This window comes from Heloderma suspectum, chromosome 1, assembly GCF_057233095.1.
Source record: "Heloderma suspectum isolate Gila_16-S chromosome 1, 16-S_ref, whole genome shotgun sequence".
Classification (NCBI taxonomy): Eukaryota; Metazoa; Chordata; class Lepidosauria; order Squamata; family Helodermatidae; genus Heloderma; species Heloderma suspectum.
In genome coordinates this window covers 96,390,750-96,406,737 of record NC_139458.1, presented here as the reverse complement: position 1 = coordinate 96,406,737, position 15,988 = coordinate 96,390,750, and positions in this window count along the sequence as shown.

Here is a 15,988-nt window from a genome sequence, read left to right as displayed (position 1 = left end):
AAGTCCATGCAACAACTATAATACAAAAACCAGACAATCTGAGTGCAAACTAAAAACTGAATTTGTAAAATGGAAAGAATGAGGTATGCTGGTTTTTTTGGTAAAACCGTCGTGCCGAGCAGAACTTGAAAATGTGGGAGGTTATGGATGGAAATGTCTAGCTGGAACATTTGACTTAAACGATACCAAATATATGTTAACCTACGCCAGGAATGTGGGAAAGGCCCTGGCTTCTGTTTGAATGTTTGACATGAAAAGCACTCACACACCCTATTCTGTTAGAGCTACTTGAGTAACCCTTTTTGATTTCCATGGCACTGTGTTTCTAAGATACGGCTCTACAAATAATTGGCAGCCTTAAATTGTTTGAGAGTAAATAGACTCAATTCAACACAAATACGCGTACATTTTTAACCCTTCCCTGAAGTACGGTATTTATTTCCTGTACTTTTAAACTGTCAAATACCTGAAATTGTCTGGGCGGTGTACAGTACATTAAAACCATACAGCAGAAACATTAAAACAAAAAATAAAACAGCATAGAATAAAGCTAAGATAAAACCAGCAGCAAACCAGTACAACATCATAAAACCAAATTAAAACCAGCAGTAGAATAGAGTACTAGAAGCACTATAAAATAGTTCTTAAAATGACTGGGAGAATATAGAGATCTTCACCTAGTACCAGAAAGCCCATGATGTAAGTGGAAGGTAAACTTAGGGAGAGCATTCCACAAACAGGGTGCCACACTGAAAAGGCCCTCTGTCTTATAGCCATCCGCATAGCCTCATTGGTGGAGGGGGGGGGACCTGAAGGAGTGCTTCAGACAATAATCTTAATGTCTGGGTAAGTAAATATGGGAGAGGATATTCCTTCTGGTAACCTGGCCCCAAGCCATTTAGGGCTTTAAATGTTAAAACCAGCATCAAAGGAGAGCCCCATCTTCCAGTGTCCACTCATAGAGGAAAGGCATGAGTGAACTCACCGGATGATTCCTCTACCAATACAGTAAGGCTCAGATGCTTCATAAGGCAATATAGGACCAGGACAATGTGAGCCAGATTTGCTGGTCCCGGGCACTCCGTCCTCCCCATCTGGATTTGGGCCTGAAAGACCAAGGAAAAGCATGAGTGCATGGAGGGTAAGTTGTAAGCATTTGTGACATTGCACAACATCATCACTGATCACGGGGCATGTCAATTAAGGCTGTTTCCTGGCTTTTGGGAGTTTGGACCAACATGAGATAGCTTTAACACTGGTCTTTTAAACTGGCAGGCTTTTTGATCATTGAATAATAATAAATGTGCCATTCTTCAGCTATTGTACCCAAAGCAGGTTACAATATAAGGATAAAACGGGCATAACACATTCATTTCCTGATTTTGGTTCCAATATTTTTAAGTGCTCTGTCAGTCAGGACTGGCCCTACCGTTAGGCAGAGTGAGGCAGCTGCCTCCAGCAGCTGTTGTGGGGGTGGGGAACATGAAAGGGCAACAAATCATTAAGTACTTCTTGTTGTTGCATTTTTAATGCCAAGGAGGGGGAGAGGCACTTCTGGGATTTTCTCAGGTGCCTGATTTTCTCAGGTGCCAAAATACCCAGTCTGTCCTTGGGTACTATGCACTTGGACTTGATAGAGTTAGGGAAGGTACCATTTGCTGCTCCACCTCAAACAGAAAAATGTCTTGGGCCAACTCTACTGTCAGCGCAAGTGTCTTTGGGTATTACATTTTCTTGCATTCTCAGAATATGCTAAATTGGACCAGCACAAGAAAGCTAATATTCTCAAGGAAAGTAATAATGAGAAAGAACCACAAGGAAAGTTTTAAAACCTACTATAAGACAAACTTCCATCCTAAAGGAAATCAACCCTGAGTGCTCATTGGAAGGACAGATAATGAAGCTGAAGCTCCAATATTTTGGCCACCTAATGCGAAGAGAAAACTCCCTGGAAAAGACCCTGATGCTGGGAAAGACTGAAGGCAAAAGGAGAAGGGGACGGCAGAGGATGAGATGGCTAGATAGCATCACGGATGCAATGAATATGAACTTGAGCATGCTCCGGGAGAGAGCGCAGGACAGGAAGGCCTGGCGTGCTATGGTCCATGGGGTCACGAAGAGTCGGACACGACTGAACGACTGAACAACAACATAAGACAAACTGCAAGCACTCAGTGGGATCACTTCCTACCATGCTCTCAAGTATCCTAGGTTTAGGACTAGATCCAATAAACAAACCTTTCTGTTTAACATTCATGTTCACTCATGTTCCAAAATGCCAGGAAATTACAGCTATTAAGTGCTACGCCCTTAACAGACACATTATTTAGGCAATCTGCATATGGTATGGGATCCTAGGCTGCGGTTAGCAACTGCTTCACAACTACCTTGGAGCTGGATAGCAGTCAGTGGGAGAGTGGTGGATCCCAGTCCCAGATTTGTCTGTTCACTGGAATAAGACACATGGAGTCTATGCATCTGACGCTATCATGCACCTGAAGCTACCATTCCACATTACAAGTGCCCAACTGACAACCAACACTAGCCACATAGAATGATAGAGTTGGCCGTGCTGACTGGGAATGATGGGAGCTGCAGTCCAACACATTGGAGGGTACCAGGCTGGGAGAAGACTGAAAGATGTGCATGGCTTCTAGAGCAAATTCTAACCACAATTAGTTGTACTGAAACTGGTAGCAATAGTAGGTGAGCACATACATTTTTGGCTACTTCCAACATAAGCTTGGAATGCGGGTTTGAACACAGACCACATTTCTTACATCTGAGTTTCAGTAAGAAGTCTGAGATTGCTGGCAAAAGAGAAGAATCATAGAATAGTAGGGTTGGAAGGGGCCTATAAGACCACACAGTCCAACCCCCTGCTCCATGCAGTAATCTAAGTCAAAGCATCCCTGGGCTGTCCAGCCTCGTGTCAGGGGTGTTTCAGAGTGGGATTGCAGTTCAGATTCTGAAGGAGAACCATCAGTCATGGGGGTGGGGTGTTTTCCCAGGCTAGTCTAGATATGAGTAGGCCTGCTTCTCAGGTTACAAACGTCCAGATGGCTGAGCTTGAGGGCCCCTCTTCACTCCCCCACCCCCCCGTGAGAGGCAGTGAACAGGAGGATGACCTAATAGATGCCAGGTGCAAAGCACAGAGAGAGTAGGCAGGGACATAATTTAGACGGTCTACCCGATTGGCCTTGTGTGAAAAGTTGCACTTAGAGGCCTCATGACAAGAGAGGGACCTCCCCCACATAAGTTAGGCTAGCGAGACCGCCTCCCTCTTCAAACGGCGGGCAACTCTCATAAATTCCATTTGAATCCCCTGAAAGCATTCTTTGTAGACAGAGAGTCCCTAAGAATTTGCATCTGGTATGACCCTGTGAAGTAAGGGATTAAAAGCTGTAGACTGAAGCCTCTCGTCTGGGTATGTTTGGGCGTGAAGTGAAGTGGGGGCTAAGGGAATTCTGACACCTCATCTTGAATGCCTCAAGTGTGGGAGAGACCACCACCTCCCTAGGTAATTGGTTCCAGTGTTGTATGGCTCCTGTTTTTCCTGATGTTCAGGAGGAATCTGGCTTCCTGTAACTTGAGCCCATTATTCCGTGTCCTGCACTCTGGGATGATCAAGAAGAGATCCTGGCCTTCCTCTCTGCGACAACCTTTCAAGTACTTGAAGAGCGCTATCATATCTCCCCTCAGTCTTCTCTTTTCAAGGCTAAACATACCCAGTTCTTTCAGTCTCTCTTCATAGAGCTTTGTTTCCAGTCACCTGATCATCCTTATTGCCCTCCTCTGAACCCTCTCCAGCTTGTCTGCATCCTTCTTCAAGTGCGGTGCCCAGAACTGGACACAGTACTCCAGATGAGGCCTAACCAGTGCTGAGTAGAGGGGAACTAGTACGTCCCGGGATTTGGAAGCTATGCTTCTATTAATGCAGCCCAAAACAGCACTTGCCTTTTTTGCAGCCACATCACATTGTTGGCTCATATTCAGCTTGTGATCGACAACAATTCCAAGATCCTTCTCGCTTGTAGTATTGTTGAGCCAAGTATCGCCCATCAATGCACTTGGTTTCTTTTCCCTAGGTGCAGAACTTGGCATTTATCCATATTAAATTTCACTCCATTATTTTCTGCCCAGAGCTCCAGCCTATCAAGATCTCTTTGAATTTTGTTTTTGTCTTCCAGGGTATTAGCTATCCCACCCAATTTGGTGTCATCTGCAAATTTGATCAGCATTCCCTGCACCTCCTCCTCCAAGTCATTAATAAAAATGTTGAAGAGCACTGGGCCCAAGACTGAGCCCTGCAGTACCCCGCTCGTTACCTCTCCCCAGTTCAAGAAGGTCCCATTGATAAGCACTCTTTGAGTCCGATTCTGTAGCCAACTGTGGATCCACCGGATCGTTGTTTCATCTAGCCCACTTTGAGCTAGTTTGCTCATCAGGATATCATGGGGAACTTTGTCAAAAGCTTTGCTGAAGTTGAGGTATATTATGTCCACAGCATTCCCACAGTCCACAAGGCAGGTTACATGATCAAAAACATGAGATCAGATTTGTTCTTGACAAATCCATGTTGGCTTCGAGTCATCACTGCATTGTTTCAAGGTGCTTACAGATGGATTGCTTTATCAACTGCTCCAGAAGTTTCCCAGGGAGTGATGTCAGACTGACTGGTCTGTAGCTCCCAGGTGCCTCCTTTTTGCCCTTTTTGAATATAGGGACAACATTAGCCCTCCTCCAATCATCTGGCACTTCACCCATCCTCCATGACTTCTCAGAGATAATAGACAGTGGTTCTGAAAGCTCTTCTGACAGTTCCTTTATTACTCTAGGATGCAGTTAATTTGACCCTGGAGATTTGAACTCATTCAAAGTAATTACATGTTCCTTGACCATATACCTATCGATCTCAAGCTGCAATCTGGCCCCTTCAGCCTGTACTTTGCCTTTGCCAGAAGGGCCATAGACCCTGTTTCGGGAGAAGACTGAGCCAAAGTAGGAACTGAGCACTTCTGCCTTTTCTTTGTCATCTGTTATCATTTTGAAATCCTTATTTAATAGTTGAACCACCATTTCTTTCCTCTGTTTTTTCCTATGCATGTATCTGAAGATAGCCTTTTTGTTGCTTTTAGCATCCCTCGCTAACCTCAGCTCGTTCTCAGCTTTAGCCTTCCTGACACCATCCTTGAAATTCTGTGCTACCTACCTGTACTCTTCCTTTGTACCTTGGCCTTCCTTCCACTTCCTAAATGTATCCTTTTTTGTTTTCAGGTCATCTCTAAGCTTGTTGTGAAGCCACATTGGCTTCCACTGTTCCACCTTTTCTTCTTGTTGGAATTGTTTGTAATTGTGCCTTGAGAATTTCCTTTTTAAAAACTCCGACCCATCTTGGACTCCTTTTCTCATTAGAGTCACTTGCCATGGGGCCTTACTTATTATTGTTCTGAGTTTATTAAAATTGGCTTTCCTAAAATACAGGGTACACGTTTGGCTACACTCAGCTTTTGCTTCCTTTAGAACCAAGAACTGAAGTGTAACATGGTCACTTTCCCCCAGAGTTCCCGTAACTGCTACTTTATCCACTAAGTCATCTTTCTTGGTTAGGATCAAGTCAAGGATAATGGATCCTCTAATTCCTTCCTCTACCTTCTGTGGGAGGAAGTTATCCGAAACACAAGTCAGGAATTTCTTGGAGGGGCCATGTTTTGCAGAATTTGTCTCCCAACAAAGATCGGGGAAATTGAAGTACCCCATGACTACTACATCCTGCTTCCTTGAAACATTGACAATTTGCTTTTCAAAAGTTTCATCCTCATCTTCTCCTTGATTGGGTGGCCGGTAGTAGATTCCAGCCACCATGTTCCTTTTATTTTTTGCTCCATTTATTTTAACCCAGATGCTCTCGATGGGGCTACCAAGTTCATCCTCCTGTATTTCTGTGCAGAGATATGTATTTTTAACATATAGCGCAACTCCACCTCCCTTTCTGTTCCTTCTGTTCTTTTTGAACAAGTTATATCCTTCAATTGCTGTATTCCAGTCATGGGAGCCATCCCACCAAGTTTCAGTTATACCTATCAAGTCATAATTTCCCTCCCGTATTAAGAGTACAAGTCCGTTCTGTTTGTTTCCCATACTCTGAGCATGAGTATATAGACATCAAAGACCATGTGCTTTACAGCCTGGCTTTCTTCCTACAAATCATTTCCACTTTAAAAAGACAGACAGACAGTCAGACACACACAGAGAGAGAGAGAGAGAGAGAGAGCGAGAAAGTTAAATAGAAAATGTGTTATGAAAGAATAATTGTTTTCTTATTCATATAATTTGAGTAATCAGCCTAGTCATATCCTGTGTCCTGTCCTGTTTTATTCACAAGACTGAAGATAACACACTTCTTATGACAAGGTTGGGCAACTCCCTTTCTTGCAGAATTTTAACAAAGCACAAATCTTCCCATTTCCTGGGAAGGAGAGGTAATGAATCATGACAGAGGGGAAAAAGGCTCTTTAGGTATTGACTTGTATTAGCATTCTATCCATGCAATGTAGAATGCATATCCTAACCAACATTAAAACCAGAATTAGATGGCTTCTATTCTCTGGTTCAGTGATAGCTCCATCTTAACAAGTACAACTGCTTCTGCTGCTGAGGGAGGTGGAGAAAGACCATCACTCAGGCCTCAACAAATAATATATATCAGTGTTGTAATACACAAAACTAGCGAATGGACCCAGCTTTGCACAGGTTAGAATAATCCTCAGTTTGATACAGCAAAGCCTTTAAGCAAATGTACACAGCCGTCAGAGTTGGTCACATTGCGCCTGCCCCATCAGGGTGAAGCCACGCCCCCTGGCACCTCCAGGCATGGCTCCTGCTGTGGTGCACCCTTGTAGCCCCCCCCCCCCGAGAGTGGGGCTCTTGCTATCACACAGCACAAGGAAGGTGTATAACTTTGTCCCTTGTCCTACTCATCTCCCGTGGGATCAAATTGTATGGCGGGAGAGGGGAACCTCAGGGGGCCAAATTCAGCCCTCCATGGTTCCTCAGATGGCCACATCCCCTTCCCCAGGCCCTTCTTCCTTTTCCCCAGCTACCTCACATTTTGTGGATTTCCAGCTTTTGTGATTCCACCCCCCCCCCAGCTCAAGGTTGAAATGCCCCTCCTAAGGCTGTAGTAAGAGCTTTGAGCTATAATATGCTGGCATCTTTTGTATTTTTGGCTCCACCACTTTTCCCTTTGACCCAGCCCACCACTGGAATGCAGCTCCTGAGCTCTTTTCCAAAACTGAATGTGGCCCTCAGGCTGAATGGGCTGCAAAGCTGGTTAAGGACATCTGCCCCTAGTGTTACCGTAGATGCTACTACAGACTTCAGCCACATGGACACATTAGAATTAATTAAAATTAACTGATGTGTTTCAAAACAAAATAACCCTCAGGTGCACACCTCTAGGGACCCATTAGTATGCAAGCCAAGTTTCAGGTGTCTAGGACCCGGTTCACATATCACCACAGCAAATCTTGGGTTAATTAACCCACAATTTGTGTGGACGTGCATCATGTGCCAACCGATTCCAGTTTTCATAAACAACCTATGAATGCCCCATTCATAGATTAGCATGATGTCTGAACCTGTACACTCTGGGTTGTTCATTATGGGTTAAACAACCCAGAGTTAACCTATAATAGGTTAACTCTGGGTTATTCAACTTTGGAGGGAACAATCCAATGGCCCCTCAACAGCGTCTGAGGGGCCATAGGATTGTTTGGAGCCCCCCCTTTGAGGTCAGAGACAACACTCCACCTCAGAAGGAGGAGTCAGAGTTCCACTCCCTGACTCCAACCTTCCACAGCCGGGATGGAAAGAACTGAGCGGGCTGCCCTCCAGAGTTGGAAAAGTGACCTCGGAGAGAGGGAAAAGGGGGCGTTTTGGTGGGCGGGGGTAGGAGGAGACTGGACAAGCCAGGGAACAAGCTATTCTGAGGCCTCCTTCCCTCCTCTTCCGAAGTGCCCCAGCTAGACGGGCAAAGAAGTCCATCTAGCGAAAAATGTAGGGTGGGAGGACAGGAAGGCAAAGATTGTCTCCACTCCTCCTCCCACCCTGCATAGGATGATTGTAAGCCTCCAAGTTCGGGGGCTTATGACCATCAAGGGCTCAATCGATAGGACTGCACACTAAACAACCCAGAGTGTCCAGGTTTAGATGTCATGCTAGCAACCTATGAACGGGGTGTTTGTAGGTTGTTTATGAAAACCAGAAGCAGCATGTATGACAAGTGAACTGGCCCAAGTTTTCACAGTCTTGGTGCTATGGCAGTGACAAATGGATGGACACACACATACATCTATAATAATAAAAGTGAATATCTAATATGTCATGCTTATAGTTCCATATCAAACAAAGCCAAGGATAGCCAATATCTGTATTTTCAGGGGCCATGCATGAAAGCATGAAAGTGGTCCAGGGGTCAGAAGTATATTTTGTTGTATAACCAGTCTCCCTCTTGGGTGGTCAGACTGCTTCTTAAGCCTCAAAGAATCTCTCAACTCAAGAAAAAAACATGCAAACCCCAATGAGCAATACAGCATAGATGTGTAGATCTCCCTCTCTTATGTACTTTAAGAAGCTAATTAAGCATTTTTACTGTCTCTTGATTAAAGGGAGAAGGGTTGTTTAGTATTCTTCCTTGAAGATTTTTTTAAGGATATCTGGGTAGTTCCACTTCAGACAGTAGGCGGGGGAATCACATCACTGAATCCTCCTCTATCCAAAATAAACCCTTGCCCACAGAAAAGTAGATTTCAGCGGGAAGTCTAGCCTATTATTTTATCTAATACACTAGCTTTCTATGCGCAGGTACATATTTTTTGCATGCAGCCCACACATACGCAATCTGAAGTGGAAAGTCCAGGCACAGATTTACTAAATAAGCCCTGAAGTTAAGAGCCCGCTCCTGAAAAAACATTCCTTGGATGCTGAGTACTGTAATAACTATTTGCTGGTCACAAATAGTCTCTTCTTGGGCAGAATGCTTCAGTGGGTGGTTGTTACAGATCTCCAGGAGCTCTTGTATGAAACCACTCATATGGATGCCCAACAGCCTGGCTTCAGGCCTGGTTGGCACAGAAACTGCATTGGTCCCTGTGATGTCCGCCCCGCCTTTTACCCAGGCTTTCCTCTCTTATCCCTTCATGCCCAGGATAATAAGCCTAAGGAGTGGGACATCACGGCCAAATCAGCTGCATCCACTGACCTAGCTAACCTTTTACCCAGCCACAATTAACGCCAAGTGTGTCGAATTTATCACTGTTACTTTTATTCCTAATTTGGGAAGGGGGTGCTAGCTAATATGCATTCATGTATGAGGTAGCATAAACAAAGACCAAGCTGGCACATGGATTTAACTCAAACAAATAAAACAAAAGTGTATTATTTACTTATGCTGTTTTCGTGTTGTAGATATTATTATTAACATAGATTTGTTAAGGCTAAGCCTGCCTCACTACTCCCACAAATCCTCCCTCCCCATTCAAGATGGTGCCCCCCCAAACCAACTGACTTCCCCACCAAAACCCTCCTGTCCCCACTCACTCTCCCACCCGCCAGGTAGAACAAGAACAGCCAATCACACACAAACCCCATCCTGCCCACACTTCACGCTTTGTCACCTGTACATACATTTCCTGCAAAACTAAATAGATTAATATCAATGCAATAAAACAGATTAACATAACAAGCAGGTGATTCTGTCCCAGTCCCCTGGTGAACGACCAGGAGATGATTTGGGGAAGTGCAACCCTGCTAATGGAAATGCTGACGCACAGTGTTTCCGTGGTTCATCTCCTACTGAGAGGGTCAACATGGAAAGGTAGTGCTGGGGGGCTTCTGCTCGACCCCGCGGCACTTACGCTTACACAGTGGGATCCGGCACAGTCCCATCTTGTCTCCTATGCTTTTCAATATCTACGTGAAACTGCTTAGTGCGGTCATCAGAGCTGGCGGGATTGGTGTCATCAGTATGCAGATGACACTCCGTTTGCTCTCTCCTTCCCTGCTTCTTGTGGTCATCTCTAAACCAGGCTTGGCTTGGACAGCCCTTGAAACAGAGGGCTGTCCTCTGTAAAGCAAGACATACGGCCACCTAGTTGTCCTGCTGCTTTTTCCTCCCTGCACAAAAGTGTTTTCCACATAAGAAAAAAAAAGTCAAACATACAGTACAAAGTAGTGGCCCTCATATAAGGAGACAGGAGGTTGCTGGATTTTACTATGGTCATTCTGACAATGGAATGGAATAACGTTCCTGTCGTCTCTGATTCTTTGAGCTCCCTCTGTTGGATTTCAACTGATACTGCCAATTGAAAACTAGCCTTTATTTTCTTATGGAACAGAATCACACTCTGGCTGGAAGATTCCCTTCATTAAATCCCATATGCTTTCTTGACTAATGTGAAGAGGTCTTTAAAAAGTACACATTCTCATCCAACGAAGGTGCTGCCTTTCATGTCGCTCCCCAATGGATCAAGGACCCCAAAAGCCCCCATATATGTAGTTCCCGGTACTGGATTGCCACAACAGCTTTGTTTTTAACTGTTTGAATATTATTAGTGGGAAACAGTCATTTTAAATTGAATTGCAATCCCTATAAATATGACAATTAAATTTGAATGGACATTCCTATGAATGCGGGTATTCTTATGAAAAACTGCTGTCTTAAAGGTAACGTTGATCTTCCAACACCCAGTGTTATAGGTGCGACCCATCTCTGTTCAAGAGTCTAGGCCAGCCCTCCCCAACCTGGTGTCCTCCAAATGTTTTGGACGTCAACTCCCATCAGTCCCAGTCAAGGTGGCAAATAGTCAGGGATTCTGGGAATTGTACTCCAAAACATCTGGAGGGCACCAGGTTGGGGAAGGCTGGTCTAGTCCATCAAATCTATTCTCAAAACTTACCTTTTCATAAGAACATAAGGAGAGCCATGCTGGATCAGATCAAGGGCCCATCTAGTCCAGCATTATGTTCACACAATGGCCAACCATTGTTCACACAATGGCAACCAGGAACCCACAAGCAGGACATGAGCGCAACAGCACCCTCCCACCCATGTTCCCCAGCAACTGGTGTACATAAGCTCATTACCTCTGGTACTGGAGGTAGCACATAGCCATCAAAACTGGTATCCATTGGCCTTTAGACCTTATCCCTAACAGAGATAAAGCTTAGGGATGCAATCCTTAATTCCCTGCCTCTATATCAATTTACCTGTACATCAAGATCTTCTTTGGAGTCTTTCTCCAAGTGCCCTCACCATCTGAATTGAGGAAGCCTTCTCAGTGGTGGCACCCTGACTGTAGAATGCTCCCCCCAGGGTAGTTTGCCTGGCACCTACTTTGTTATCAGTCCTATGCATGTTTAGACAGAAAGAAGTTCTATAACTCCCAGCATGGTTACAACAGAGACTTTCTTTTCTTTTCTCCCCCCCCCCCCGAGTGGGTGTGCAGAATTGGAGGGGGGAATAGTGAGCAGAAGCTTTAACCTTCCTCCCCAGACATGCCATGGACCCAATCCACATTGGGACATGTGCTTACATGAAAGTAAAGAAAAATAGACTGAACTACAGCAACATGACTAGTAGAACGTGTAGTTTGGCCCCGAGAGACCACCGTCTAGAAAGGACTAGATCCACCTTAACACCATGCCTCCAGAACCTAATCCAGACAAGCAATCTAGAATGATAGTCAGTGGTATCGAGAGCTGCTGACAGGTCCAGAAGAACCAACAGGGCTGTATCCCCACCCCGGTTTAAGTTATCAACCAGGGCGACCAAGGCTGTTTCCTCCCAATAACCATTCTATTACATAAATCTTAAACTTGGATTTCCCCCTAGGGCTATTTTGAGGGCAGTGGTGTAGTTAGGGCTGGACTTTGGGGCCAGAGTCAGGGCTCCACAGCCCAGGGGCCTCCCAAATGACAACTGAGAAAGTGGCAGATGACGGGGACAGTAGCAAACAGGCTGGGAGTCAGCACCTGGGCTAGCAGAGACATGCCCAGGACCTACTGGGGCTGGCAATTCTTACTGCAGCACCATTTCTTTTTATTTTAATCACTGTTGGGGCAGCCAGGCAGGCAAATGGTTAGACAAGCTCATTTAATTATTTTCACTTCAAAAATATATGATCCTTTTATAACAAAATGGTGCTTATTCCCAAGAAAATGCATTTAGCATCGGGGCGCCAGAAGCAAGCTCCGTTTTATTCCTGCAGTCATTATGGTGCTATGATGCAAGTTTAAAATGCAAGACTGTACATGCTCAGACCCCTTCATGGATCACTGCCTTGTTGTGGCGAAGGGGCTTGCGTAAATCAGTGAAGCCATAAGCTATGCCGTGCAGGGCCACCCAAGACGGACAGGTCATGGCAGAGAGTTCTGACAAAATGTGGTCCACTGGAGAAGGAAATGGCAACCCACTCCAGGATTCTTGCCAAGAAAACCCCATGGAACGTATCACAAGGCTAAAAGAGATGACGCCGGAAGATGAGCCCCTCAGGTCGGAAGGTGTCCAATATGCTACTGGGGAAGAGCAGAGGGTATTTCCAAGTAGCGCCAGAAAGAGTGAAGCGGCTGGGCCAAACCCGAAAGGACACTCAGCTGTGGATGTGTCTGGCGGTGAAAAGAAAATCCGATGCTGTAAAGAACAATATTGTTTAGGAACCTGGAATGTCAGATCAATGAATCAAGGTAAGCTGGAGGTGGTCAAACATGAGATGGCAAGATTGAACATCGACATCTTGGGAATCAGCGAACTAAAATGGACAGGCATGGGCGAATTTAATTCAGGTGACCATCACATCTACTATTGTGGGCAAGAATCCCTTAGAAGAAATGGAGTAGCACTCATAGTCAACAAAAGGGTGGGAAAAGCAGTACTGGGGTACAATCTTAAAAATGATAGAATGATCTCAGTACGAATCCAAGGCAAACCATTCAACATCACAGTAATTCAAGTCTATGCCCCAACCACTGAGGCCGAAGAAGCTGAGGTTGATCGGTTCTATGAAGACCTACAACACCTTCTAGAACTAACACCAAAAAAAGATGTCCTCTTCATCATAGGGGATTGGAATGCTAAAGTAGGAAGTCAAGAAATCACCGGGATAACAGGCAGGCATGGCCTTGGTGTACAAAATGAAGCAGGACAAAAGCTAATCGAGTTTTGCCAAGAGAACACGCTGATCATAGCAAACACTCTTTTCCAACAGCACAAGAGGTGACTCTACACATGGACGTCACCAGATGGTCAATATCGAAATCAGATTGATTATGTCCTTTGCAACCAAAGATGGAGAAGCTCCATACAGTCAGTAAAAACAAGACCTGGAGCTGACTGTGGCTCAGATCATGAGATGCTTCTTGCAAAATTTCGGCTTAAATTGAAGAACGTCGGGAAAACCACTAAACCGTTCAGGTATGACCTAAATCATATCCCTTATGAATATACAGTGGAGGTGAGGAATAGATTTCAGGGATTAGACCTGATAGACAGAGTGCCTGAGGAACTATGGACGGAGGTCCGTAACATTGTTCAGGAGGCAGCAACGAAATCCATCCCAAAGAAAAAGAAATGCAAGAAAGCAAAGTGGCTGTCTGATGAGGCTTTACAAGTAGCTCACGAAAGAAGGGAAGCGAAAAGCAAGGGAGAAAGGGGAAGATATACACAACTGAATGCAGAGTTCCAGAGAATAGCAAGGAGAGACAAGAAGGCCTTCTTAAATGAACAATGCAAAGAAATGGAGGAAAACAACAGAATGGGAAAGACTAGAGATCTCTTCAAGAAAATTGGAGATCTCAAGGGAACGTTTTGTGCAAAGACGGGCATGATAAAGGACAAAGAAGGCCGGGACCTAACAGAAGCAGATGAGATTAAGAAGAGGTGGCAAGAATACACAGAAGAACTATACAGGAAAGATCTGAATGTCCCTGATAGCCATGATAGTGCGGTCACTGAACTTGAGCCGGACATCCTCGAGAGTGAAGTCAAGTGGGCCTTAGGAAGCATTAGTAACAACAAAGCTAGCGGAGATGACAGTATTCCAGCCGAGCTATTTAAAATCCTAAAAGATGATGCTGTTAAAGTGCTGCATTCAATATGCCAACAAATCTGGAACTCTCAACAGTGGCCACAAGACTGGAAAAGGTCAGTTTACATTCCAATTCTAAAGAAGGGCAATGCCAAAGAGTGTTCAAACTACCGCACAATTGCGCTCATTTCACATGCCAGCAAGGTGATGCTCAAAATCCTACAAGCTAGGCTTCAGCAGTATGCGAACCGAGAACTACCGGAAGTACAAGCTGGGTTTAGAAGAGGCAGAGGAACTAGAGATCAAATCGCCAACATTCGCTGCATCATGGAGAAAGCAAGAGAATTCCAGAAAAACGTCTATTTCTGCTTCATTGACTACGCTAAAGCCTTTGCTTGTGTGGATCACAACAAACTGTGGCAAATTCTGAAAGTGATGGGAGTACCAGACCACCTTACCTGTCTCCTGAGAAACCTGTACGAGGGACAAGAAGCAACAGTAAGAACCAGACATGGAACAACCGATTGGTTCAAAATTGGGAAAGGAGTATGACAAGGCTGCATATTGTCACCCTGCTTATTTAACTTATATGCAGAGTACATCATGAGAAATGCCGGGTTGGATGAATCACAGGTCGGAATTAAGATTGCTGGGAGAATTATCAACAACCTCCGATATGCAGACGATACCACCCTAATGGCAGAAAGCGAAGAGGATCTCAAGAGCCTCTTGTTGAGGGTGAAAGAGGAGAGTGCAAAAGCTGGTTTGAAACTCAACATTAAAAAAACTAAGATCATGGCATCTGGCCCCATCACTTCCTGGCATATAGAAGGGGAAGAAATGGAAGCAGTGACAGAATTTACTTTCTTGGGCTCCAAGATCACCGCAGACGGTGACTGTAGCCATGAAATTAAAAGACGCTTGCTCCTTGGGAGGGAAGCTATGGCAAACCTAGACAGCATAGTAAGAAGCAGAGACATCACCTTGCCGACAAAGGTCCGTCTAATCAAAGCTATGGTTTTCCCAGTAGTAATGTATGGCTGTGAGAGCTGGACTATAAGGAAGGCTGAGCGCCGAAGAATTGATGCTTTCGAACTGTGGTGCTGGAGAAGACTCTTACGAGTCCCCTGGACTGCAAGGAGGTCAAATCAGTCCATCCTAAAGGAAATCAACCCTGAGTGCTCATTGGAAGGACAGATAATGAAGCTGAAGCTCCAATATTTTGGCCACCTAATGCGAAGAGAAAACTCCCTGGAAAAGACCCTGATGCTGGGAAAGACTGAAGGCAAAAGGAGAAGGGGACGGCAGAGGATGAGATGGCTAGATAGCATCACAGATGCAATGAAAATGAACTTGAGCACGCTCCGGGAGAGAGCGCAGGACAGGAAGGCCTGGCGTGCTATGGTCCATGGGGTCACGAAGTGTCGGACACGACTGAATGACTGAACAACAACAACACATGCTCAGAGTAATTTCTTTTTTAAAGTCAGGATTGGCAAACAGTATTATTTTTGTTCTAAGGTATCAGGAATGTAAAAGATTTCTAAAGTGTGGTATGGCACGGCGGCAATGAGAAATGGTAGTTACCTGTGGCTGCATATAACACCCTGCGGCCGCCGTGGCCGCCGCCCCATGAAGCAGTCTAAAATTACCTAGCTGCATCACTGCTTACATCAGTTATCTATTCTTTTTCCCACAGCAGTCAGTGGATGCAATTATTTATTAATTTTATTTATTTATGCCATATATATCCGCCTTTTTCCCTCCTTAAGGAACCCAAGGTGGCGTACATAATCTCCCTCATCCTCCATTTTACCATCACAACAACAACCCTGTGAGGTGGGTAACATGCTGTTTAACATATTTTTAGAAATCCTTTCACTTAAGTTGTATTTAACTTGAAA